The sequence below is a fragment of the Hakea prostrata genome, chromosome 2 (assembly GCF_041222555.1).
Source record: "Hakea prostrata isolate BN-2017 chromosome 2, UWA_Hpros_2, whole genome shotgun sequence".
Lineage (NCBI taxonomy): Eukaryota > Viridiplantae > Streptophyta > Magnoliopsida > Proteales > Proteaceae > Hakea > Hakea prostrata.
The window spans coordinates 57649513-57673808 of record NC_142601.1 but is presented as its reverse complement, the minus strand read 5'-3'; the positions used below and the strand labels follow the sequence as shown (position 1 = coordinate 57673808).

General features: G+C 37.2%; 3 pseudogenes; all 3 read left to right on the top strand.

Moving 5' to 3' along the window:
- The first annotated feature begins 3136 nt into the window (after window positions 1–3136).
- On the top strand, window positions 3137–5704 carry LOC149025178 (G-type lectin S-receptor-like serine/threonine-protein kinase SD2-5 pseudogene; annotated as a pseudogene).
- A 2313-nt stretch (window positions 5705–8017) lies between these two features.
- On the top strand, window positions 8018–11298 carry LOC149025177 (G-type lectin S-receptor-like serine/threonine-protein kinase SD2-5 pseudogene; annotated as a pseudogene).
- Window positions 11299–17816: 6518 nt separating this feature from the next.
- Window positions 17817–20644, top strand: LOC149025176 (G-type lectin S-receptor-like serine/threonine-protein kinase SD2-5 pseudogene; annotated as a pseudogene).
- Window positions 20645–24296: the final 3652 nt, after the last annotated feature.

Below are 24296 nucleotides of genomic sequence, written 5' to 3'. Positions count from 1 at the left end.
AGCATATGGCACATCCATGAGATGGTGGTTTGAGTCCACCAACTCAGAATTTTTCCTTTCATTTTTCTTTTTAGAGCAGCAAAATGACAGTCACCACTAATTTTCAAAATCTGTTGAGAAATTTTAGCAAAAAAATCAAGTCTCAAAGAAATCCTTTTAAATCTCAATTATCTCATCAAAGATGTGATTAAAAAATCGATACTCAATCAAACGGTGAGATGACTATCTGAGAGATATGTGTTATTCCATTTAAGTTAAAGATTCATGATCTACTTACGTAAATAGTATTAGCAAAGGTATATACAACACTTAATGCCATAATATCCGAAAAATATCCATTCAATTTTATAAGTTTCAGCTACATAATAAAGATAATTAGAAGTTAAAAAGGAATACAACCCATAAAAGAACGCTAAACTATCTAGAGAAGTGTCGAAGTGTTCTTTGCAAAACCAAGTTAAAAAGATGAAAATTCATTAAAAAATTAGAAATTCTGTATAAAGAAAAAGGAACTGTTCAATTATAGGATTGAAAAGCCCTTTAATCATTTCAAGTCCATTTATGACAATTACCCAGTAAATATATTATAAGTTAATGGTGCTGAGCTAATGATATTCGGAGAATTAGAAACAAGAATAAACAGAAGCTTCATGGCCAGAATGTTCTGTAATCTAACATTTTTTCTTCCCCCAAATGGGAGTTCCTGTTAGTATAGCATCTATAAAAACGCTTAGTGTCTCTTGCTCATGCATTTACAAACACAATATGATCTCTAACAAAACCTTATCTATTTGTACAATACTGTTCTGCATCAAGCAGATCCACATTCCCTATATGTGTTCGATTCAGATAGTTTCAGGTTCTCTTAGTCACTTCATTATTGGTCTTGATTGTGAGCAACATGCTAGCTGCAGATTGAATCTTGAGGATAGAGGCTCCAACATGAAATCACTCTGATATGTATGATGATGGTTACTCCAGTTGGTCTGTTTTTGTGATAGTCCTAGTAGCATAATTTGTCATCTGCTCATAGTCATTAGAATCATCAGGCTCCTGAAAAAGTCTCCAATTCAACAAAGATGATCATGTTACCTTTACATTCCAAAAAAGTGAATCCAACTTGTTTCTAAAATGAACTAATGAAGCGCACAACCATACAGATGGAACTAAGAGCTATAGACTTAACAGCATTAAATTCCTGAAACTAACAAAACCTGACAAGGTTACACCTCTTGTTCCCTCAAATGTATGGTAGTTGAGGTGAGTGAGGTGGTAGCGGAGGGTGAGCAGCCGTACTGGGGGGGAATAAGAATTGCGCGGTCATATCAGTCCCGTCATGCGTTGTTGGTACTTAGTGGCCAATAATCAACTAAGAATATGAGTGCCAGCATTGGTCTATCACTTTTCCCAGGCATCATTATGTTTTTTTAATGGTAAGGTGTACAGTCAATTTGTATTCAACTGATACAGCCTCCTGACTGTAGCTCATGCTTCAATCTAAAATCAATTATTGAGAATTCCTTTACCATGCAAGTTCTTCATTTTGGATGGAAATCAGTACATAATAGGCTACCAACAGCAGATATGTTGATTCCTAAAGGATGTAACATCTCATCCTTATGCTTGTTTTGTGGCTTAGCTAATGCTACACCGCAGCATACTTTTATATCTTGCACCAACACAACAACAATTTGGAGATGTTTGGCCCTTTCATCATTTAGTCAGTCAACAGAATATCAATTCTAGGTGCAAGCTATCATTTAGAAGTATTTTCATTCACCTAGCAAGCTTTCTCTTCATTTGAAGATTCTACTAACCTTATGGAACATATGAAAGTTAAATACGTGATTGATAGATAAACAAAATCAACTTTCGTCAGTAGAACAAACCATTTCTCACATTCTCCGTACATGGGTAGTAAATCTAGCACACTTGGATTATCTCGACACACCCAAAATATGAGACACAAGGTTTTTTCATTGGAATGAACCGCCGGCAGGATGGATAAAGATAAATGGTGGTGGTTGTACCTTCCATCAAAGGAGAAAAAATCTGATTTTAGGCATATTGCAAGAGATTTATAGGGGCATTTTCAATTTTGCTTGTGGGGAGGGTTGTGGACATCAGGGTGCTATTCTGGCAGAGGCCTTAACAAGTCTTAAAGCCATACACTGGGGAGAAAATATGCAAGTATCATAGCTTTTCATTGAAAATGACAATCTGACTTTGATTAACATCCTTAACAATGGCTCTCAATCACCTTGGAAGATGTTTCATATCATTGATGATAGTCGGCGACAACAACAGTCTTTCCCAAATTCAGTTTCGCCATAGCCATCGCAAAGGAAAATTTTCAGCAAACTCTATAGCCAAACATTCTGCCCTCATATCGCATTTTATGACTCCTTTTCTTGAGGTTTCCAATTTATTTTTTTTGTTTGATCCGTCTGTATAATTGAGTCTTTCCTCTCTTTAATTCCCCACCTTATATTAAATGGTCTTTACTTATAGATACTTTAGGTAATAATATTTTATACAGTTTCTCTCTCTTAATATCATTATTTTTTAACAAAAAAAGAAAGGGAGAAATGTAGAATTCAACACATTTAAATATTGGTATTCTTTTTCTTTAGAGGTGTTTAGGATTCTCCATCAAGATCAATTGACGGATAATAAAAAAGTTCATTTGAAATGAAAGATAAGAAGTCCAAGTTGAAATTGATATTACATAATAAAGTTTAGTTGAATTAAAAAAACTGTAAGTAAACGTGGGAACAACGAAGCTAGTTTTCAACATGGCCATCAAAATAGTTGAAATTCTCCAACCTTGTGCCTCGTACACTGGAGGACCACCAATTGGAAAATTTAAGTTACAAATGCCTTACTCACCTAAAAAAATTTAAGTAAGCTCCAACTCGACCATCAAAATGGTTGAGATCCTCATCTAACCTTGTATATTGAAGAGGACCACGGATAATTTAAATGGAAAATCTTAGCAATTTGTGAAGGATGCATCATGTTCATGCATGACGTGATTTCAAATACTGGCAGTGGCAGTGGTAAATATCGCTTTAGTTCGTGCCTTCCGCCCAGAATTACCAGAAAGCAGAAAGCCAAAACGCACCTGTAAGGTACTTGTAAGGTTTGTCTGTTTCACTGTTCGAATCCTTTCTTAGTTTCCTTACTTTGGGTTTCTTCTTTTACCTCTCTGAGCTCTCTTCCTGTAGTCATGGAAACCCGGGTTCTCTGGAGTTATGTGGGGCTTATTTATTTGGTTGTTTTATCGTTTTCTGTAACCTCCATTGCTGCCCCGGTGAATTCTGGCCACATATCTCCAGGGTTTAAAGGGTCTCAGCAGTCTTGGGTCGATGTCAATGGGATGTTTCTGCTTTCCAAAAACTCTGATTTTGGTTTCGGCTTCTATACTACTCAAAGTATCACATTGTTTTTGTTAGTTGTCATCCACATCGGCAGTTCAACAGTAGTCTGGACTGCAAATAGAGGATCCCCTATTAGAAGATCTGATAATTTCGTATTTGATGAGGATGGGAATGCTTATTTGGAATCGGGTGGTGGGGTGGTTTGGTCAACGAATACGGGAGGCAAAAGAGTTACTCTCTTGAAGTTGAAGGATAATGGAAATCTGGTGTTGCTCGGAAACGATAGTAAACCAGTTTGGCAGAGTTTCAGCTATCCTACTGATACACTTCTATCAGGTCAGGTTTTCTCAGAGGGAATGAAGCTAGTTAGTGATTCAAGCCCCCAAAATTTAAGCTGTTATCTGGAAATCAGTTCTGGAGATCTGATTCTCAATGCAGCTTTCCCTTCCCCACAACCTTATTGGTCTATTTCAAAAGATATGCGTAAAACCGCTAACAATGTTAGTGGTGTGGTTAAATCTGCATCCCTCAGCTCTAGCTCATGGATTTTTTATGGTAAAAACCAAGTGCCGCTATGGCAGTTCATCATCTCAAATAATTCTAGTCCGAACATCACGTGGGCTGCAAAGCTAAGCTCACAAGGGTTGATCTCATTCTACAATCTTCAAGGGTCAAGTATTGCAGAGCAGACAGTGATTCCTCAAGATTCTTGCGACACACCTGATCCTTGTAATCCGTATTATATTTGTCACAGTGGCAATCAATGCGAGTGCCCTACTGTGCTTGCCTCCCAACCTAATTGTGCACCCGATATTGGCTCTCCATGTAAGACTTCAAATGATTCTTTGGAACTTGTAGATGCAGGAGCCAACTATGACTATTTCGCACTAGGGTTTCTTCCACCCTCCTCCAAGTCTGATTTGACTGGCTGCAAAAATGCGTGCTTAAATAATTGCTCTTGCCATGTTTTATTCTTTGACAACAGCACGGGGCAGTGCTTTATATTTGACCAGATAGGAAGCTTGAAGCAGTCTGGCCAGGGATCAAATGCGTTTGTTTCATACATTAAGATTCCAACACATGGAAACCAGGGACAGAATTCGGGAGGGATGGGAACCAGCAGCATCAAGAAATACTTTCCCATCGATGTGGTCGTTTCTGCTCTACTAGTGCTAATTTTTTGTGCTGCACTTTATTTGGTGTTTTGGTGCAACAAGAGCAGGAAGAAACACTTACCAGAGAATCCTCATAATGCTTCATCAGGAGAAGAGGATTTGAACTTAAAAAGTATTCCTGGTGCACTCATTCGGTTTAGTTTTGAGGATCTTCTGAATGCTACTGATAACTTTTCTGAGAAACTTGGTCGTGGTGGATTTGGCTCAGTGTACCAGGGGGTGCTTCCTGATGGGACTCGTGTAGCTGTGAAGAAATTGGAGGGGATTGGTCAGGGAATGAAAGAATTCCAAGCTGAAGTTAACACCATTGGCCGCGCCCGCCATTTCCATTTGGTCAAGCTCAAAGGGTTTTGTGCTCAGGCAAATCATAGGCTTCTTGTTTATGAATACATGCCAAATGGGTCTCTCGACAAGTGGATCTTCCAGAAGGTTGGAGAAGATAATTTGTTGGACTGGGGAACCAGGTTCAATATTGCTCTAGGCATGGCAAAAGGATTAGCTTATCTCCACAAGGAATGCGAGGTGAAGATTATCCACTGTGATATAAAACCTGAAAATGTGCTTCTTGATTCTAATTTTTCAGCAAAGGTCTCAGATTTTGGTTTGGCTAAGCTGATGACTGGGGAACAGAGCAAGACATTCACCACATTAAGGGGTACAAGGGGGTATATAGCGCCTGAGTGGATTGCAAACATTGCTATATCACAGAAGAGTGATGTGTTCAGCTTTGGCATGGTCTTGCTCGAGATAATTGCTGGAAGGAAACTTTTTGATATAGCAGAGACTTCAGAGAAAGCTTATCTTCCCTCTTATGCCTTTAAGATGATGCAAGAAGGGACAATAAAAGAAATCCTCGACATGAAGCTGCGGACTCACACAGATGATGAGAGGGTGATCACAACAATTAAGGTTGCTTTGTGGTGTATACAGGGTGATGTGCACTTGCGACCATCCATGAGTAAAGTAATCTTAATGCTTGAAGGTCTAGCTCATGTTCCACAGCCCCCAACATGCCCTCGCCTTTACTTAAGCCCTTTTAAATCAGCGAATGAAGAGGGTACTTCACCAGAACCTGCAGATCAGAATAGCAATGCATACTGCTCAGATACATGCCTTTCAGGGCCAAGATAGCTCAAGTTGTTTATATCAATGGAGATGCAGCCGTTAAAACTCAGATCCTTCAAGATAAATCCAAAAACCTATCAAGGTTATACTGTTGTACGTTCTGCAACAAAATGTATTTTTTGTACTCTTTTTTACTTTTTCTTTTTTCCATCAATGATGGAAACAAATGTACTTATTTGATTCTTTATTTGCACTCTTGATTAATTTTGGTGTTTCCTTCCATCTTTTTTTTCCTTCAATGTTCAAGGGTAGTTCCATTCTCTTTGATTGTAGCTTAGAGTAAAAATTTTCATGGTATGTATTCTTCCCTTATCACATTTGGCATTGGCTTTTTTAGGCCTAAATTACTAGAATATAATTGATAAGATTGTTCATTGAACTTGAAGATTTTGTTATAAAATGTTTTCCTAATTTGAATTATTTTTAGAAATTATTCTATGAAAATTCTCCTCCTTAACCACATTTGGCACATTGTCTTTTGAGACTTGAATCATTTGGAAATCAATAGCTAAAATTCACTCATATCCACGTGGCACTCATTGGGTACTGGCCACTGGATGCCCGCTACTTTGAGCGTTGCGGATGATTTATTTCCATAATGCTCACCCCATCTCATTACCGTATATCACGTTTGGTCTCATGCACCTCTAAATCCTGATAAGGTGGGACCCCATCCCCTAATAAATATAAGGTAGTGGGGTTGAGGTAAATATGTACACTACCTTTGGGGTGCATAACAAGACTCTATAAGTGTTGTGGTTGTACCTACCCTAGGTACCAACTTAATTTTTAATATTTTATTTTTATTCCGATAAACTTAAAAGTCGTCCTAAAATTAGTTTAGGTTTCATTCCCTCCCCCAAAAAGAATATATATATATATATATATATATATATATATATATATATATATATATATATATATATATATAAAATGTTTGACTCAAAACAGAGTTGAACTAATGACCTCTTTTTTAAGGAAGCAAATACAATTACATTATTAGGATGTTGACTTCTACTTAAACTTAAAAGATGATTGTACACCAACCAACATGTTGATTAGTTGTGAAATATAATCCATTATTGGGTTAACCAAATACTTTTTGCCCCGACATGAAATTTCGTAGTTACCAAAAACAAAATAGTAGAATTTTCTTTTTTTTATTACTGACTTTTTGTTTTTTTCTTACTTGAATTTGTATGGCATGGCTAAACAGTACGATGGTTCATTTTTTTAAATTTTTTTTAGTGAAAGAAAAACAAATCCATTACTTAGAGCAGTTGCATACGTAAGCGTCCTCAGTGGTTCATATTCTTCGCACGTGACAAACTGAAATTAAGAAAGCAACGATGATTATTTCTAAGCCCTAGGGTTGGTGGAGTGAATTAATTGAAATTACTTATCCTTTGGAGGATTACAAAATAAAAATCCCAAGTCAACCCAATATGACAAAATAGGGCTTCAATAAGAAGAATTTTCATATATTTTTAACATAAGGTGGACAAGTGTTAAATTCAACACATTTCAATATTGGTTTTCTTTTTCATTTAGAATTGTTTAAGATTCCTAGTCAAGATTAAGTGGTTTTAAACGGCACATACCAATGAGATGCGATAAAATACCATCTTAGCATTGTTGAAGATTTCTAGTCATTATTAAGTGGTTTTAAACAGCATATACCAATGAGATGCGATAAAATAATACAACTGAGATGAAAGATAAGAAGTCCAAGTTGACATTACATAATAAAGTCTAGTAGAACTGAAAAAATTATAAGTAAACGTGCGAGCAACAACTCGGCTAGTTTTTAACTCGACCGAGTTGAAATCTCTAACCTCGTAGCTTGTAGACTCAGCACGACCACCTACCGGAAAATTTAAGTGGAAAATCTTATCGAAAAATATTTAAGCGAAAATAAGTCTTTTTTTTGGGATAGAAACTAGGAATAGGAGTTGGTTGCAAATGTGTAACAGCGCAAGAAATTTGTAAAGATGCATGACGTTCAAATACTGGCAGTGGCAGTGGCAAATCACAGTTGTTTAGTTCGTGCCTTCGTCCAGACTTCCAAAAGTGCAGAAAACCAAAGCACGGAAGTAAGGTACTTGTGAAAATGCCTTTGTTACACTAAGAGCAATAAATTTTGGTTTCCCATTTCTTCTTCTTCACCATAACCTCCATTAAACAAAACTATTTAGCCGTATGGTTCTCATGTAAGGTTTGTCTGTTTGCCACTTCGAATGCTTTCTTAGTTTCCTCTGCTTTTGGGTTTCTTCTTTTATCTCGATCATCTTCGATCACCTCCATAAATCAATCTGTTTTCGAGCTCTTCGTGTAGTCATGGAAACCCGGGTTCTCTGGAGTTACGTGGGGGCTTATTTATTTGGTTGTTTTATCATTTTCTGGAACCTCCATTGCTGCCCTGCTGTATCGTGACCATATGCCACCAGGGTTTAAAGGGTCCCAGATGCTCTGGGTTGAGGGCAATGGGATGATTCTGTTCTCCAAAAACATTGAATTTGGTTTCGGTTTCTATGCTACCCAAAACGAAATTGTTTTTGTTAGTTGTCCTCCACACCAGCAGTTCAACAGTTGTATGGACTGCAAACAGAGGATCCCCTACAACAATATCTGATAATTTCGTATTTGAAGAGGATGGGAATGCCTATTTGGAATCAGATGATGGGGTGGTTTGGTCAACTAATACCGGAGGCAAAGGAGTTACTCTCTTGAAGTTGAAGGACGATGGAAATTTGGTTTTGCTCGGAAACGATAGGAAACCTGTTTGGCAGAGTTTCAACCATCCTACTGATACAATTCTGTCGGGTCAGATTTTCTCAGAGGGAATGAAGCTAGTTAGTGATTCAAGCCCCAGCAATTTAAGCTGTTATCTTGAAATCAGTTCTGGAGATCTAATTCTCAAAGCAGCTTTCCCTTCGCCACAACCTTATTGGTCTATTTCAAAAGATATGCGTAAGACCGTGAACAATGTTAATGCTGAGGTTAAATCTGCATTGCTCAGCTCCAATTCATGGAATTTTTATGGTAAAAACCAAGTGCTGCTATGGCAGTTCATCTTCTCAAATAATTCTAGTCCGAGCATCACGTGGGCTGCAAAGCTAAGCTCACAAGGGTCGATCTCATTCTACAATCTTCAAGAAGGGTCAAGTATTGCAGAGTAAACAGTGATTCCTCAAGAATACTGCAGCACCCCTGAACCTTGCAATCCATATTATATTTGTCACAGTGGCAATCAGTGCGAGTGCCCTACTGTTCTTGCCTCCCAACCTAGGGGTGTCAACGGGCGGTTTCGGGCGGCCTAACGGTTCGGCGCCCCAGCCCAAACCACCCTTAAGATCGGTTTCGGTGCGGTTTGGGTTCGGATTGACAACGGTTTAGCCTAATGGTGGACGGTTGGCACTTTTGACTAAATTAAAAATCAATATTGAATTTATTTTATTTTTCCTCAACTCCAAATCATGTTTCTCCACAACTACAAAGATGAGGATGAAGACTCCGTGTTCCGATGTGATGGCATTAGCTTGATCCAAACCCCCTCCACCCTAAAAATAAAGAATTTAGATTTTTCTATCATGTGAACGGTGAAACAACGTTAACGATTAAGATTAAGAATTAAGAGTTAAGAGTTATCAATTAAGATTTTAAAATTTTAAAATAATAAAACTAAATGAAATTAAAAAATTAAAAGTTAACGATTAAGATTAAGACTTAAGGTTATCAATTAAGACTTTAAAATTTAAATAATAAAACTAAATGAATTTTGAAATTTAAAAACTTAAAACTTAAACCTTAAACGTGTTAACACTCAACTCTCAACTACTCAACTCAAGTTTCAACGTCTCAAACACCAAAATTGATGGATCATTAATTACATTTGAACAATACCCAAAAAAAATAATTACATTTAATATTTTAATTTTATTTATGTAAAAGACTAACGGGCTGACCGCCACGGGCTGGGCCGGCCAGCCCAACCGTTCGGGCTGGGCGCTCAGCCCATTCGGCCCATTACAATCAGTTCGGGCCGGTTCGAGCTATAACAGGCCGGTTCGGTCCGGTTTTAACGGTTTAGGTTGATTGACACCCCTATCCCAACCTAATTGTGCAGCTGATATTGGCTCTCCATGTAAACCTTCAAAAGATTCGTGGAAACTTGTAGATACAGGGGCCAACTTTGACTATTTTGCGCTAGGGTTTCTTCCACCCTCCTTCAAATGTGATCTGGCGGGTTGCAAAAATGCATGCCTAAGCAATTGCTCTTGCCGTGTTTTGTTCTTTGACAACAGTACAAGGCAATGCTTTTTATCTGATCAGATAGGAAGCTTGAAGCTGTCTGCTCAAGGATCCAATGGGTTTGTTTCATACATTTAAGATTCGAGGAGATGGAAACCAGGGACAGAATTCGGGAGAGATTGGAAGCAGCAGCATCCAGAAGCATTTTCCTGCCAATGAGGTCATTTCTGCTCTGATAGTACTAATTTTTTGTGCTGCACTAAGAGCAGGAAGAAAAACATACCAGAGAATCCCCACAATGATTTATCACAAGAAGAGGATATGAACTTGAAAAGCATTCCTGGTGCACCCATTCGGTTTAGTTTCAAGGATCTTCAGAATGCTACTGCTAACTTTTCTAAGAAACTTGGTCGTGGTGGATTAGTCTCAGTGTACCTAGGGGTGCTTCCTGATGGGACTCGAGTAGCTGTGAAGAAATTGGAAAGAATTGGTCAGGGAATGAAAGAATTCCAAGCTGAAGTTAACACCATTGACCACACCCGCCATGTCAATCTGGTCAAGCTCAGAGGGTTTTGTGCTGAGGCAAATCATAGGCTTCTTGTTTATGAATACATGCCGAATGGGTGATGGATCTTCGACAGATGGGTCTTCCAGAAGATAAGTTGTTGGACTGGGGAACCCCAGGTTCAATATTGCTCTTGGCATGGCAAAAGGATTGGCTTATCTCCATAAGGAATGCGAGGAGAAGATCATCCACTGTGATATAAAACCTGGAAATGTGCTTCTTGAATTGATTCTAATTTTTCAGCAAAGGTCTCAGATTTTGGTTTGGCAAAGCTGATGACTGGGGAACAGAGCAAGACATTCACCACATTAAGGGGTACAAGAGGGTATCTAGCGCCTGAGTGGATTGCAAACATTGCTATATCACAGAAGAGTGATGTGTTCAGCTTTGGCATGGTCTTGCTTGAGATAATTGCTGGAAGGAAACTTTTTGATATAGCAGAGACTTCAGAGAAAGCTTATCTTCCCTCTTACGCCTTTAAGATGATGCAAGAAGGGAAATTAAAGAAATCTTGAACTTGAAGCTGCAGACTTACGAAGATGATGAGAGGATGATCACAATAAGCAAGGTTGCTTTGTGGTGTATACAGGGTGATGAGTAAAGTAGTCTTAATGCTTGAAGGTCTAGCTCATGTTCCACATTGGATTATAAAATCAAGTAAAAAATTTAAAGACATTTATTCAAATTTAAACAAATTACATACAATGTGGTTAAACCCTATTTATTTAAACCTAAACAAATTCATCTACCGAACATGCCACTAGCTGCATCAAACTGTGCCTTGTTTGTAAAGGCTGCATAACAATGGAAAATATGATCAAATTGGCAAATTTGACTTCTCATTCCTTCTATTTTCCCTAAACCAAAACAAAGCACTGGATTTAGTAAAATAAAAACTACATCTGAATGATATCATTGCCATTGATGTAAGAAATTAGAGTGGTTTATACAATCAGATTGATTAGTGGTCACAGAAGTTTCTGTTTTCAGTTTGAAAGCTTTTGAGTTTCTAATCCTTTTAATTTTCTTTGCAACCGAATGGAGCTTCGAAATGAATCTCCTTCCTATACAATCATTTCCTAGACTTCCAGTCCAACTAGTAACTTTTGCACCATGAGAGATGAATCTCTTTCACCACTCAACCCTTCTTTGAACCTACCATCTTCTTTCTAATCTCAAATAGGACTAGAGTAGTCATGGCTTCATTAATTAAGTGACAAAGCCAGACTTCATCAGTAAAGCTAAGTTAAGCTAGCTATCATCATCTTGAACAAGAAGCTGGAAACCAAAAACCCAAGCAGCAGTAAAAAGAATCTCCTGAACCATCAAACAGCAGTAAGTGAACCTAGACATCTCAACTTTGTACAAAACAGAACACAACAAAAGCAAATTCATAAGTAAAAAATAAATAAATAAAAAGAAGAATCCTGATGGGATCGAACCATCATTCCCTAGATAATATCTAGGTGTTCTTCCACTTAAGCCAAGGATTCAGCTAAAAAAGCACAACATGTTAGATCAATCAATAAAAATCCATATTAAGAAACATTTTGGTAAAACACAAGGAAAACATCAAATAAAAAATCATTGATTGCATATCATGTCTAAATCTAGACCCTCAACCAAAACAAGTCCATTTGTCATGTCCACTCAAATAAGATTACAACCACTAATCACTTCTGCATTTGTAACATAGAACAGGCAACCCATATCAAAGTTATAATGCCTAATTTTATAGTTCTTCACTGATTACTTCCTGCATTTGGAATCCCCAACTAAAGCTTCTACTGAACAACCAAGTATATCGCATGAATTCATGGTATCTCACAACATTATTTTGCCTGAGTCGTCTATGGCTCATCAACATCAAGAAATTCATGTGATATAATTGCTTGCCATGTAGTCTGCATTCTCCACCCCAGCATTATATATACAATACATCCATTTCCTTCTTCCATCGATAAATGGCAGTTGAAATTTGCTTTTGATGTCTTTTCTACAAAGCAGGTCTACTTCTTTTTCTTTTGGGTAAATAAAGCAGGTCTACTTCACCTATGTTATTCTTGAGCAACAGAAAAAAAAAATTTATATATATATATATAAATATAACCCATGCATTGCCACAAAATTCTTATATACCTTTTGAGCATAGTAGTGATATGTGCTGTCAAAGAATGAGATAAGCCTGAAAAAAAGCTAAAGACATCAGTTACTGAAACGTATCATCCGTTTAATGAGAGATGATTCATAAACAGAAAAAGGATAGAAGAAATGGCCTTTGATATATTACGGTGAAACCTAAAACGTGATTCACATAAAGAAGCCTGGATTCAAAACGGGGACAATAATTACAAAAATTTTAGGACTAATGTTTAATAATTCAAAATTTATATCAAGTGTACGCCTCAACAGTTGCATCTGTGAATGTCATACCAACCTCCAACCTAAAAATAAGAATAAATATTAAAGAATAAATAAGAAAGTCCTTTAAAATAGAAATATCTAAGACGGCAAAGTTCCAGCGAAGTCAAATCTCTTAATTTATATCTCTTAATTTATCTAGTGAAAGGATGGAATATCTCCTACATGTTTTTCCTCACTAATGGCATATTCTGATTTTTAGAAGGAGATATACTAAATCTACCAGCAAAGAAGACAATCTCAGAAGAAAATTTGGTGGTTTTAATTTAGGATAACTTATCCTTTTCTGTATAGAAGTTGATAATAATTGTCTGTTCATATAAATCAACCCCTAGTCCATGTTAAATCCTAGTATCCATGATCCGAAAGCAAATCCCAAGATCAAAGATAGAAAAGACAGGAAATTTCCACAGGAAAAATTAAGCAAATGGTCATCCAATCCTAAAATTTCAACATAAAACCTTCTTTAAAGTCCATTTCAAGAAAATGTGCGTTCGATCTCCAACTAAGAACTTGAAGAGATACGACAGAATCCAGCAAAAAGTAACGAACACATACTGTACAGTACAAGAAGAAAAAAAGCAACACATGAAGAATCGTCGAAGAAATGCAGAACCGACCTCAGGCATCCGATTCGGCAAATCTTGTTCGAAAACACGGAATCTAGAAGGAAAAATACCTTATCGTCTCCCATCTCCGGCCGACGAGGTGAAATCTTCACAAACCCCCCCCCCTTCATTCACTGGTTGGATTTAGAGTTTAAGAGGAAGTATAACCGATCCACTGAAATGATTCAACATTAATTAATATTAATCAACAAAAATTTTATTTTTAGCATTTTTTATGAGAAAATTTATTAACTTGTCTCATGTAATGCTTCAAGCCCCTTACTCTTTTTTCACACCTCTTGAGGGAGAAGCTTTAGGAATTCGTGAGGCTCTTCTAGAGGCAGCTGCGAAGGGGTTTGATCATATAATGGTAGAGAGTGATTGTCAACAGTTGATCAATGCTCTTAATTCTAAAGTCCCTACTTCTGTTGATATTTTGAATATTGTTGAGGATATCATATATCTTTCTTCTTATTTTATGGATTGTAGTTTTCACTTTGTTCCTAGGGGATGCAACATTGTTGTTCATTCTCTAGCTGGGAAGGCAGTTACTTTAACAGGGAAGACTAATTAGCCAAATTCCACTACTTGGTTATTGGACCTTTGTAATTCTGACACCTTGTCATTTCCCTGTTCTTTGAAATGAATGTTGGTTTACCAAAAAAAAAAAATTCCAATTTTTCATATTTAGATAATAGTATAATAAATCCCCAACACTCTTGGAGATTAGTACTAATTCCTCTCTAACAAAAGAGGTTAAGAACTTCCAAGCAAAGTGATGATAGCATTATAGTTAACTATTGATATATATATATATATATATATATATATATATATATATTATCATTAAAAAAAAAGTATTTTGGAGGTTTGTAAGTTAAAATCTCTTGCCTTGTGCTGGTAGGGGAGGGGTGGCGCTTGCTAAAAGTGGTGAGATTTCAGGAGAGATATAGGAAGAAGATAGGTAAATGGAGACCTAGGGGTTGGGTCACTTAAGTGAGTGATAATGTATTTTAGTAATTTGACTAGTAGAGGAGTATTTTAGTTCGTTGACCCATAAAATTTGAAAAATTAACGATTTGACTTTTGAAACTTAATAGTGGATAACTTATAATTTTTTAAAAAATTGAAAAGTGGATAGTTTGGAATTTTACCCACCTAAGTGGGCAATCAAGAATTAAGGCCCAATTTAAGTGGGCGCCATGAAAAAAAATCGATAAAATATTATGTATTATTTTTTAATCATTTGTCTCCAAGAGATACATTTTTTTTGGGGGGTATACCATATATTCAAAGAGAACTTATGACCTTCTCTTTTAGAAAGCAAATAAAATTACATTATTCCATACCTAAGATGCCTAAGATGCCTGCTTCTAAACAAAGGCAGAGCTACTAAGGGGCCATCGCCCGGCCCTCCTGGATTTTCTCTTTAAATGAAATACATTATTGCCCCCCCCCCCCACTTTCCAAGAATTCCTAATCTTTCTCCTAAACTTTTGATTTCTTACTAATAGCAATTTAAATCTTGTTAGAATTCCAACCATTGATTTTATCATATCAAATGATAACCAAAGATTTTTATTTTTTTTAATTTAGTTTTAAATGATAACAAATATAATCCTATAATTTTAGCCCATATGCTTATTACAATATAATTTTATAATTTATTTATAATTCCGTTATCTATATTTTAGTATTCTTATTAATTTACTTAAAAATTTTTAATGTGAGCCCCGCCCGCGTATGAATATGATAAATAATTCAAAGGTGGGACTCACAATCAATCTTGTATGGACCCACATAATATGTGTGGTGAAAAGGTATTAATGCTCGTCTGATGAAGTTGTGATTCAGATTCATTATTCGACCCCCCTAATGTTCAATCTTAGCTCTGTCCTGCTTATAAGTAAATTTAAAAATATTTGTATATCGATTATAGACCAACATGTTGATGCATATTGATTAATTATAAAATATAACCCATCATAACTAGGTCAATCAAATATTTTTTCGCCTAAAAAAGAAAATTTTTCTTGTTTATTATTTCTCTTACTTTGAATTGGTAGAGCAATGGTTAACCAAGTTGGCTCTATAGGTCAATGTATCTAATGACATTTGGTACACTTGAAGTACCTTTTTCCTTATAAAGTCACCGAGGAAATTCCACCCAAAGATACAAAAAAGAAAAGGGAAGAAAAAAAAAACCACATTAAAAAAATGGATGAGTTTTATTATTGTCTACCAAAATTTGCTTTTCTTTCTTTATTTCTATCAAACAAAACCATAATGCATCACCAAAAAGAAAATATGAATGCATTTTTATTTCCCATTATTACTAACTTCATTAGAATAATAATTGGTATTTAACATTTTCTTCTAGATTTGTCTTTCTTGACAACCTATGAAACAATAATTCTATTCCCCCTCAACACCCCTCTAAAAAAAAAGAATTTATATAATGCTTGAGTAAAGCATAGAAAATATATTTTCTGTCGGAAAAGGAAAAAAACTTACCTCTATGTAAGAACTTTGACTTATCCATAGTTTTTTGGGAGGCGATATCTTGGTAAAGGTCTTCGAAGATATGAATATGCATATACAATAGGGTTAGTAATTAATTGTTAAACAATAGACAATGGTTCATATTTTTTACATGTGATAAGCTGAGACTAAGAAAACAACAATAATTATTTATATGCCATCTCATTGATGGAATGAATTTATTACAATAATTTATTCTTTGAGGATTACTAAATAAGATCTCACATTTACCCAACATGCCAAAGTAGGGTTTCAATAGAAAGGAATGAAGGATCTCTATATATTTTTAGGATTTAAGACGAGGTAGAGAAGTGTAGACTTCAACACATTTGAATATTATTTTTCTTTTTCTTTATCACTGTTGAAGAATTTTCATCAATATAAAATGGTTCTGGATGGCATATGCCAATGAGATGTGATAAATACCATCCTTTTTTGACGAATAATCACAAAAAACTTCATTTAAAAATGAAAGATAAGAAGCCTAAATTGAAGTTTATAGTATACAATAAAGTCTGGTAGAGCTGAAATTTTTTAAATAAACGTGTCAGCAATGAAGGTAGTTTTCAACTCAGCTACTAAAATAGTACATTCAAGAGGAGGACCACCTACTAATATACAAGGCAATTTAAGTGGAAAATCTTACTTTAATTCTTTCATTCTAGATGGATTATTGGTTCTCACTTTGATTCATTCAATCATACCTTCTTTCTATATTGCCATCAAGATAGAACTCAACCTTTGTGCACATACGATAAATAATGCTGGGCTGGGATAGTGTCCCCCACCCCCTCATGTTATGTGTCCGCCTTTGAGGCGTGTATTTTGTTCTCCTATTTGGGTGTCGGTGTTTATTTGGTGTTGTATTTGTTGCAGCGTTATTTCTAAGACGTTTCCAATGATAAGAAGTCAATATAAAATGGAACTTCCGTGTGAACCTTATGTTTTCATGCAGCTATGTGTCTATACTTTTCTTTCTTTAATAAATGAAGTACTGCTTAACAAAAAAATATATAAAATAGAACTAAGTAGTGATCAAATTTGCCTACTACCTATAAAAACCAAGTTTTGACCTATCATAGGCTTTCTTCATTTCAAGCTTATCCCCATAGCCTTTTGTTTCCTTTCTTTTTGATGTAATAAAAAAGCTGGTGTGTGGTTTGAGGGCTACTAAATAAGATCTCCCGTCTTCCCAACATGACATAGAAGAATTTCAGTAAGAAGGATTTTACATGGATGACGTGAAGAAATGTAGAATCCAACACATTTGAATACTGGTTTCTTTTACCCAAAAAAAACTGATTTTGTTTTTTATTTAGCACTATTGGGAATCTCCATCAAGATAAACTGGTTTTGGAAGGCATGTCCAGTGAGATGTGATAAAATAGCATCTTACATTGAAGAATAATTACAAAGCTCATTTGAGATGAAAGATAAGAAGCCGAAGTTGAAGCTGATATACTACACAATAAAGTCTGAGGAACTGAAAGAATTGAAACTAGACGTGTGAGCAACGCAGCTCCAACTCACCAAAAGGGTTGAGATCCTCTGACCTTGTAGCTTGTACATTAAGGGGAGGAGGACCACCTACTGGATAATTTAAGTGGAAAATCTTACCCAAAAAAAAAAATTGGGTGGAAAACAGAAGTCAGTTATAAATGTCTAAGAAATTTGTGAAGCATCATGCATGACGTGATTTCAAATACTGGCAATGGCATGGCAAATATCGCTTTAGTTCGTGCCTTCCGCCCAGACGTACCAGAGAGCAGAAAGCCAAAGTGCGTATGTAAGGTACTTGTGAAAATGCCTTTGTTCCACTTGAGCAATAAATTATGGTTTCACAGATCACAGTTCTTCTTCTTCTTCTTCTTCTTCTTCTCCATAACCTCCATAAAACAACAATATTAGCTGTATAGTTTTGGTTTAAGGTTTGTCTGTTTGACTGTTCGAATCCTTTCTTAGTTCTTTACTTTGGGGTTTCTTCTTTTATGTCTGTGAGCTCTGCCTGTAGCCATGGAAACCCGGGTTCTCTGGAGTTTTGTGGGGCTTATTTGTTTGTTTGTTTTATCGTTTTCTGGAACCTCCATTGCCGCCCCGGTGAATTCTGGCCAAATATCACCAGGGTTTAAAGGGTCTCAGATGGCCTGGATCAATAACAATGGGATGGCTCTGCTTTCCAAAAACTCTGAATTTGGTTTCGGCTTCTATACTACTCAAAGTATCACATTGTTTTTGTTAGTTGTCATCCACACCGGCAGTAATACAGTAGTCTGGACTGCAAATAGAGGATCCCCTGTTAAAAGATCTGATAATTTCGTATTTGATGAGTATGGGAATGTTTATTTGGAATCGGATGGTGTCGTGGTTTGGTCAACAAATACGGGAGGCAAAGGAGTTACTCTCATGAAGTTGAAGGATGATGGAAATTTGGTGTTGCTCGGAAACGATAGTAAACCAATTTGGCAGAGTTTCAGCTATCCTACTGATACACTTCTATCAGGTCAGGTTTTCTCAGAGGGAATGAAGCTAGTTAGTGATTCAAGCCCCCAAAATTTAAGCTGTTATCTGGAAATCAGTTCTGGAGATCTGATTCTCAATGCAGCTTTCCCTTCCCCACAGCCTTATTGGTCTATTTCAAAAGATGTGCGTAAAACCGCTTACAATGTTAGTGGTGTGGTTAAATCTGCATCCCTCAGCTCTAATTCATGGATTTTTTATGGTAAAAACCAAGTGCCGCTATGGCAGTTCATCTTCTCAAATAATTCTAGTCCGAACATCACGTGGGCTGCAAAGCTAAGCTCACAAGGGTTGATCTCATTCTACAATCTTCAAGGGTCAAGTATTGCAGAGCAGACAGTGATTCCTCAAGATTCTTGCGACACACCTGAGCCTTGTAATCCGTATTATATTTGTCACAGTGGCAATCAATGCGAGTGCCCTACTGTTCTTGCCTCCCAACCTAATTGTGCACCTGATATTGGCTCTTCATGTAACACTTCAAATGATTCTTTGGAACTTGTAGATGCAGGGACCAACTATGACTATTTTGCACTAGGGTTTCTTCCACCCTCCTTCAAGTCTGATTTGACTGGCTGCAAAAATGCGTGCTTAAATAATTGCTCTTGCCATGTTTTATTCTTTGACAACAGCACAGGGCAGTGCTTTATATTTGATCAGATAGGAAGCTTGAAGCAGTCTGGCCAGGGATCAAATGCGTTTGTTTCATACATTAAGATTCCAACAAATGGAAACCAGGGACATAATTCTACGATGGGAAGCAGCAGCATTGGGAAACATTTTCCCACCATCGTGGTCGTTTCTGTTTTAACTGTACTGATTTTTTCTGGTGTACTTTACTTGGTGTTCTGCTGGGTCAAGAAGGAAAACATATCAGAGGATCCTTACAATGATTCATCAGACGAGGATATGTTCTGGGAAAGTGTATGTGGTGCACCCATTCGGTTCAGTTTCAAGGATCTTGAGAATGCTACTGATAACTTCTCTGTGAAACTTGGTCACGGTGGGTTTGGCTCAGTCTACCAGGGGTTGCTTCCTGATGGGAGTCGAATAGCTGTGAAGAAATTGGAGAGCATAGGTCAGGGGAAGAAAGAATTTCGAGCTGAGGTCAGCACAATTGGCAGCATCCGCCATGCCCATTTGGTCAAGCTCAAAGGGTTTTGTGCTGAGGCAAATCACCGGCTTCTTGTTTATGAATACATGCCAAATGGGTCTCTGGATAGATGGATCTTCCAGAAGGATGAAAATGAGAATTTGTTGGACTGGGGAACGAGGTTCAATATTGCTCTAGGCATGGCAAAAGGATTAGCTTATCTCCATGAGGACTGTGACATAAAGATAATCCACTGTGATATAAAGCCTGAAAACGTGCTTCTTGATGAAAAGTTTTCAGCAAAAGTTTCAGATTTTGGTTTGGCTAAGCTGATGAGTAAGGAACAGAGCCAGGTATTCACCTCATTGAGAGGTACTAGGGGGTATCTAGCTCCCGAGTGGATCACAAACCATGCTATATCAGAGAAGAGTGATGTGTTCAGCTTTGGCATGGTCTTTCTTGAGATAATTGGGGGAAGGAAGAACTTTGATTTAGCAGAGACTTCAGAGAAAGCTCATTTTCCTTCTTTTGCCTTCAAGATGATGGAAGAAGGGAGAATCAAAGAAATCCTTGATTTGAAGCTGAAGACTTGTAAAGATGATGAGAGGGTGATCAAGGCAATTAAGGTTGCTTTGTGGTGTATACAGGATGAGATGTACTTACGACCATCAATGGGTAAGGTGGTCCAAATGCTTGAAGGTTTATCTCCTATTCCACAGCCCCCAACCTGCTCTCAGATAGGCTCCCGCATTTATTCAGGCCTTTTTAAGTCAATAAGTGAGGACGGTATTTCATCAGGACCCTCAGATTGCACTAGCAACTTAACTTTCTCAGAACTACGCTTGTCAGGGCCCAGATAGCTCAAGCTATTTATACAAATGGAGGTGCTGTCCTTAAACCTCAGGTCCTTCAAAAATGAATATGAACATCTATAAAGGTTATACATTGTGCTGTAAAATATCAGTCAGTTGGAAGCTTCATTTTTTTTTGTTGGGGGGGGGGGGGGGGGGGGTGGGGGGGGGGGGGGGGAGGTGTAGAAATCAAATGTTATTTCTTTCACTCTCTAGTTTCATTTACATTCCTGATTTCCTGTCTTTTTCCAGTTTTTGAAAGTACTTTTGTGTGTATGGAGTACTTAAAAAAAACCCCATTCTGAGCTTCCATTGATGTGTGGTATATAGAGTGAGGAGCAAGAAAATTAATGGAAGCAAATGACCTTGTAAGCCATTAATGCATCCTTTTCAGATAGAAATATAGGGTTTTAGGTGGGAAAGGGGAATCAGAAGCTTAGTAGGCCAAGAACTGTAAAATTCAATTGGGTTAAGATTTATCTAGAGGACTTCTTTGACGTGGTTTCCTCATGGTGTAGGCTTACCTGCTATGTTCTGGAGTGTTTCACTCCTTGATTGATATATCAGAGCAATAGGAATTATATTCTTTCTAGAGAATTTTATCGACAAACTAAAAATCTGTGGTGATACAAATGTCATCTGATGTTGCGTAAATTGATGTCTATGGCCATGTATATTTGGTTCTGATTGAGTTCGCAAGGTGTAACTGAAGCTTATTGTTTTGAGCATCATGTTCATTTGAGTTCTAGAGTAGCCTGCTAACCCACCAACTCAGCATGGATCAGAAATATCCAAGGCTTATCAGAGTCTTAGTTGAATCCGAGGAATGAAGCATCAAAACCATAAGGATATATTGGTCATTAGATTTCTAGGAGACAAGCATAGATTAATTCACGAGAGTGTAACAAGGCATCATCCAAAATGCAGAAACATTGCTGTTGTATGCGGTTTTCCATTTGACTAGGGCCATGAATTAAATCACACAAAAAATATGGTGCCAGAGTTTTGAACTAAATTTAAATAAGTTATTTTCAAGACTAGAATAAGACAAAAATTCATAATACATCTTATGTTTTATAGAACTCTCCAATGGAAATCAAGTAGAACCTGCTTCTCTATAGCTAGCTAAAATTGTTTCAGGGGTTGGGTCACTTAAATGAGTGAGAGGGTATTCTAGTAATTTGACTAGTAAAGGAGTATCTTACATGACAAACTTTTTGCCAAAATTTTGCCGATATTAGCCGTTTTGGTGGACAGCAAACCGAAAAGGCTGGCGAAAACGAGATTTTCCAAAAATCACCGAAAAATCGGCAATCATCCGGGAACTAGCAAAATGCAACGAAAATTGATCCAAAACGTCACCTGTATCTCTCATTTTTGTTCGAATCCTCGAATCAAACTGAAACCCTAACCATACAGAGAAACAATGATGGAGAAAAGTTTGGAACAGACAATGAACTTTAGCAATGAATCATTTTAACCTTTCAAAAAAAAAAAAAGTAAGAGGAGAGACTGAGAAGAGCTCGTTGAGTGGCTGAGCAGACAGACTTGAACAACAAAGAAACCGCTACTCACAGTTGCCAAAGATGGTGGTCGACAGTCATCATTCATGACGATGGCTTTGAGCCTTCTACGCAGAGAATATCTTGTGAGAAGAAATGAAAGAATGACTTGTTTAGTTGTTTTTAAAATAAAAAAATAAAAAATAAATAAAAAATAAAAAAAGACATGACGTTGAGCCTTGTTAACTACACATGTTGTAGAGCAATTAATGATGAGAGATGATATTGAGGGGTAAGGTGGTAGAACAATTAATGAGGGATTTTGTCTTGTACAATTGTACACTTGTACCGTGGTAGAGCAATTAATGAGGAGTTTTTTACTTTTTTTATTCTGTTTTTGGACAAAAGTTAATTTGCGGATTTGCTGGTTGGCAACTAGCAAAAGGCAACATCTCAGCGAATTGTTGCACCTTAGCATTTTCGTCGGTTGACCCATTGATGCGTCCAAAATCTATTCAACATTTATATTTCTTGTAGTTGGCCTACAAAACAAAGTTAGATGTGAGCCAACCGTGTGTCGAGCAGCCACCTCCAAAGGCTAAATTAGAAAGTGGAACGCCATAGAGCTCTAGCTAGTTAAAGAGCTTAGATTGAATATGATAATGGAGGGGAATGATTCCGATACCTCTATTGGGTGTCAGGCCTTAGTTTATATAGCATTTACTTCCTTTCCTTGATCGTTGGATTCATTCATGCTACTACTTGGTGGCCATTTGATCTCAGGGTTTTACCTATCTTTCGGTGAGAAGGGCAGTTATCTTAATTAGCACGATCGCCCACCTTGTGTTAGTGGTAGTTACTCTGTTATAACTTGATCACATATCTCGAATTCTTTGGGATGACGTTTATCTCTATAATTGTAGAGTTCCTTCATACTCACGTAACTAATGGAGTCTATGACCTGATCGTGGTTAAACCTAGTTTGTTGTTGTTTTATCCACATCACCCATAAAATTTGAAAAACTAACGATTTGACCTTTGAAACTTAATAGTTTATAACTTAGAATTTTTAAAAAAGCGAAAAGTGGGCAGTTTGAAAATTTGCCCACTTAAGTGGGTGGCATGAAAAAAAAAAACTCAATAAAATATTATTCATTTTTTTTTTCTAATCATTTGGGTCCATAGAGTTTTTTTTTTTTTTTTTTTTTGGGGTATATTCAAAGAGAACTTATGACCTTCTCTTTTAGAAAGCAAATACAATTACATTATTCTAAAAAAACATCATCTGTTGTGCACAACTCTCTGCTGTATATAGTTGTTGTGGAGGATATGCAACCCCGAGAACCCCTTGGGGAGAAACACACACACCCCCTCGGGTAGTTGGATAACCCCTTGGGAGAAATCCTCTACACCCCCGGGGAGTTGGATGACCCCTTGGGAGAAATCCTTTACACCCCCTCGAGGAGTTGGATAACCCCTTGGGAGAAATCCTTTACACCCCTCGGGGAGTTGGATAACCCTTTGTGGAGAATCACACACACACACCTCTCGGGGAGTTGAAGAACTCCTTCCCTAAGGGATCCCTCGATATTCACTCGAGATAGGCTCGGGAAGTGAGAGAACACTCAATGCTAAGTCCAAGAGGAACGTTGAAGACATCCAAATCAAAAGGGTCAGTTAGAGATAACCACCCATCATACCCACTTCGAAACGTGGGGAAGTGGATGATGGAGTAATGGCTCCGTTAATCCCACTAAGGAAAGGAACGTAAGGCAAACTCGCCCACTCTTCAACTATATAGGCGAAATTGACGGAGAGGCCGCCTCTAGGTAACCACTATATAACCTCCATCCTACGATGGGCAAGGTACAAAATTGGATCCCCACCCCTCTTCAACTTTAGAGCGTGAGGGGGGGCCGCCTCAGGTACCACTAACATCCATCTACGTTTTGAGAACTCTCTCAAGGCATTCTATTATTGCCTAAATTAACTTGGGCGTCGGAGGCAGTCCACCGACCAACACGAAGTCGAGCTACTCTAATTTCCTTTGTGAGTGCAGGCATCATACCTACTAGTATTCAATTTTTTTTTCCTTCAAGAGGTCGTCCAACTACCCAATTGATGTGAAGAAGGTCTAGACGCAACAACAACAGTACATATATATGCTAAATAACTAGCTGAGAAAGCAAAGAAACTACAAGACTATTTTGGACTTTTTAAATTTGAAATCCACCATTGAAAATCTCAGATTGTTATTTGGTATAAAA